We start from the raw sequence: 4,163 nt of genomic DNA on the forward strand, positions 1-4,163 counted from the left end.
CTTTAAATGGACCCTCGTACCGTAATCGTGTGCATTAAAATCAGAGAAGAAATAAGAAACCGGCTCTGCGTCAAACATCCTTTGCCAATTACAAAGCTCTGAAATCAGACTTATGAACCCCTCCTGTGTTTGTGTGCCAGCGCCACACAGGTGCTCTCCGGCGCGTATGTGTGAAGCGATCTCCACTCACCTTAATCAAGTCAACAAGGGGGTGGAGGTGGGAACATGGATGGTGCTCGGGCGTGATTGAATTTGGACACTCGTGATTACGGAGTTCTGAACTGGAGGCCACGCGGCGTGACGTCCCCTCGGGTGGTACGTGCACTTTGAGCAGCTTGAGTCCAGAGACGGAAAGTTTGACGAGCCGAGGACAGGTGCTTCTGAAGGCTTCGAATCGCTAACAAACATGTGGGAAAAATGATAGAGGACGTCATGTAACAGTGGTTTGAAAATGAGCCGCAAGTTTGTTCTGATAAAGTCAGAACATCAGTGAAATACAATGCAAAAATATTATACATTTAATCATCATTTACTCACCATAGGTCACTCCAAAACTGTATGACTTTCTTCTGTGCAAGACAAAAGAAGATATTTTGAGAAATGTCTGTACAGTGAAGTCAATGTAGTCCAACATTCTTTAAAATATACTTTGTTTTCTGCAAAGGACAAAAGTTTATTTATCATTTCTGTGTCGCATAGAAACAAAATTATGTTTCACACGTCAACAGCTCACAGTTCAGTGCATTATAAAAACAAAATTATTTCAATAAAATTATTTAAAACAAGAAAACATAAATATTTTCATAAATGACACAATTTAGTTGGAGTGACACAATCTCTACAAAACAAAATAAACAGGCTTATTAAAATAAAATGGAACGTCTAATGAAATTAGTGCACACTTATGCATCACTTATTGATGCATAAATTGCAATATTTTGCACTTTATTGGTTCTTTGCAGTTGAAAAAATGTCAAATTTTTGTAAACTATCGATTAAAAAAAGCCATACTGTTTAATCATGACCCGTCTAAAAAGAGAATGAATGCTCCCCACAACAGCTTAGTTCTTCCTCCCCAATGTATTCATTTCATTTCACTTGTTTCCTTACACGCGTCCTCCCTCCGATCCAAACCGGAATCTGATGTGAATTTGGGCAATACGATGACTGCTGCGTGAACCTGTGGCGTCAGCCGGCTCGTGGGAGTGCCTGCCATGCTGCGGTCAGGCCCGGCAGATATAAACACCGCTCAGATGACAGCGCGAGGAATAAGGAGCTGGCAGCCGGGCGGGTCTCCCTCTGTTCACTGTAACAGGATATTAAACAGTAATTACATGATCCCGAGGCAATCTGATTAGCACAGAGAAAGAGCCTTATTGATCCCAGGTGCGGATCAGCAGCTGGGGATAAATATTTATCCTGCTTCTCTGTATGATGGTATAGAGCCACTCAAAACACGCTTGTCAAACTGAGAGGGCTTGTGCCAGCATGGAGGCCGACCCGTTGACGGTCGGCCTTTTGGAGAGAAAGATGGTGAAATGGAAAACGGGCACGAGAAAGATAATGACGTATGAGCCGGGCATCACATCGCTTACTAAATATACAATATAAGTCACGAGTCAGATCGGATCTACACTCTCAAGACGTAACGGAGAATCAGGGACATTCATCCAAGACTGACGGGACTCGTTTAGATGAAACTACACATCCAAAAAGTAAAGTGGTGCCGTGATTGTATCAGATGATGGCACCATGGTACTTTAGCAAGCATTCAGGATATGCATCAAATTTATATACAATTCATAGTGCACCCCAAAAAAAAATTCAAAACCTCTACGTTTTCTTCTGAGGAGCACAAAAGATAATATCGTGAGAAATGTCTCTGTGGTTTGTGTCCGTAGAATGGAACTCGATGGGGTTCATTTGTATCTTGCAGAAGAAAAAATGTCATTCAGGTTTGCAATGACATGAAGGTGAATAAATAATGAATTAATTTTTGGGTGAACTGTCCCTTTAAAACTCTTATATACAGCGTACACTACGTCCCAACCAGAAAGCTCACCGGCAAAGTTTGGCGAATAAAAAACTTCCACCAACTTTGCACTGTTGTTGCGTCCAGACGACCAGAAATGATTCCTCAAGAATGACGTGTATCTGCGCCAGGATGACGGGGGGCACAAACATGCTTTGCGGTGCGCGGCTCATTAAATCTGCCTCTGGGTAATCCAATTGATCTCCGATTCGTTTTAAGTAGCATTAAATCAATGCGACGAGACATGAAAAGCCGGGCTCCTGGTCGACTTCAGTGGAGCTACCTGCAACACTTTGTAATATTGATAATACGCCACTCTCTCCATCTGAGCTCCCTCTCTTTCTCATGCAAATGATAGCTGTTTGTAACCGGGCCCGATCAGCGGGGTAAGAAAAGCGAGTTGAATGCCGTGGGGAATTGATTTAACTCTAGAACAATGCCGGGAGACGCGGAGCTTTCCAGCGGGACCGCCTGCATGCGGAGATAGTGTTTATCTTTAGTGTAATCCCAGCTTCTGCGCTACTTTAGTGAAGAGCAAAGGGCCTAAAGCAGGACTGGAGCGGTAAATAAGGATTTCCACCTGACCGTCCAAACATGCACAACTTCACCAATCACAATGTGGGCCTTCCAGAATCTACAATAATAAATTTGCATAGAGCTAATACAAAAGCGGGGTGTAAACAAACAATGTAATTCCACATCGCGTCAGATATTACGCTTCCTGATATTGACAAATCAAACGAAACGCAATTAGAATGGATTCCTAAGAAAGCTCCCAGTGTGATGTGTGGACCTTCATCTGAATATTACAGCGTAATTAGGTCAGGCTGTTGAATTTTTAATGCTCTCTGAAATCATATTCATGCTCACTGTGTCAGGTAGAGCCCGGCTCCGACGATACATCATCATGCAGTGACACCGACATAATGGCCATCCCTTCAAACGCGTGACCTTTTCCAGCGAGCGCACCCCAGCGCGACACATCCAGCCACTGCGTTTGGCAGGAACCCCCTCATGTGTCACATACACCGGAGGAAGTCAAAACCCACTTCAAAACTACGGCTGAAATAAAACGCCTATTTGTAGACAAAACAGGACGAGCGCACAGGTAAGTGTCATGTGTATAGCACTCCCCATAGGATTTAACAGACGCCGTCACACTGCACCGATGACCAAATAAGCAAGCATGTGGAATATATACAGACGCTCTCTGGAGGAAAAGCTTTAACTTAATAAACAAAATGTCAGGAAACTATATAGGTCAGAGATAATCTTCTGTACATTGAATTTAAAGGTATAAGAGATAATTATTGGACCTTAAAACTTACATTTAGTCATTTAGCTGACGCTTTTATCCAAAGCGACTTAACAAAAACTAATCAAAAGAATACTTTTACCACGGATATAAAATGTTTAGTGAAAGATGGAAAACGGTATAAAGTTGATCTAGTTTAAAATAAACACTTTGGCCCTGTTTCACAGACATGGTTTAGCTTAAACCAGGACTATGCCTTAGTTGAATTAAGATATTTCTCTCTCTTTAATAAAAATGCCTTTGAAGAATACATTACTGGTGTGCTTGTCGAGACAAAACAAGGTCACTGGTATATTTTAAGATATTTATGGGCAAGTTATATTCAGTTAATACAGGTTACACATTCATTTTAGTCTGGGACTAGCCTTAAGCCTCGTCTGTGAAACCAGACCATTAATTCCCAAATGAAAATACAACTCATAGTCACATATGTATATTTAAATTAGGGCATGGTGAAATATATCCTATTCACGCTAATTATACGTGTCTAAATCATTCCGAAATCGATTCTGTGTTTCATTCACAGCTCTTCTGTGAACTACGGCTCGTTGATCAGTAGGAAGTACTGCTCGATCTAAAATCACTACGAGATGGAGTCGTTTATAACGTGTGTTTGAAAAAGCATCGTTTCTATAAATCAATTTTATTATCATGAAAATACCTGAAAAGGTTTGAAGAACAGCGAAAGATTTTGACCACAGGCATTTCCTGGAACTAATTGTTCTTCTTCTGTTTCCCATATGCGTGCACAAGAGCGCCCTCTGACTTTCGGATGTGGCGGCATTTAACCGCAAGTCGTTGAGAAACCGAGAGCAT

The 4,163-nt window shown here is 41.6% G+C and overlaps 1 long non-coding RNA gene across 1 annotated transcript; it reads right to left on the reverse strand.

Annotated features, from left to right (window-relative positions):
* Positions 1-219: 219 nt before the first annotated feature.
* On the reverse strand, positions 220-1,282 carry LOC130421123 (uncharacterized). The gene is made up of 3 exons (XR_008906765.1): positions 1,111-1,282; positions 538-569; positions 220-397 (listed from the first exon to the last, which is right to left on the reverse strand). It is a non-coding gene; the product is annotated as an uncharacterized LOC130421123 (long non-coding RNA).
* Between the last annotated feature and the right edge of the window lie 2,881 nt (positions 1,283-4,163).

The sequence above is a fragment of the Triplophysa dalaica genome, chromosome 5, assembly GCF_015846415.1.
Source record: "Triplophysa dalaica isolate WHDGS20190420 chromosome 5, ASM1584641v1, whole genome shotgun sequence".
Taxonomy (NCBI): Eukaryota; Metazoa; Chordata; class Actinopteri; order Cypriniformes; family Nemacheilidae; genus Triplophysa; species Triplophysa dalaica.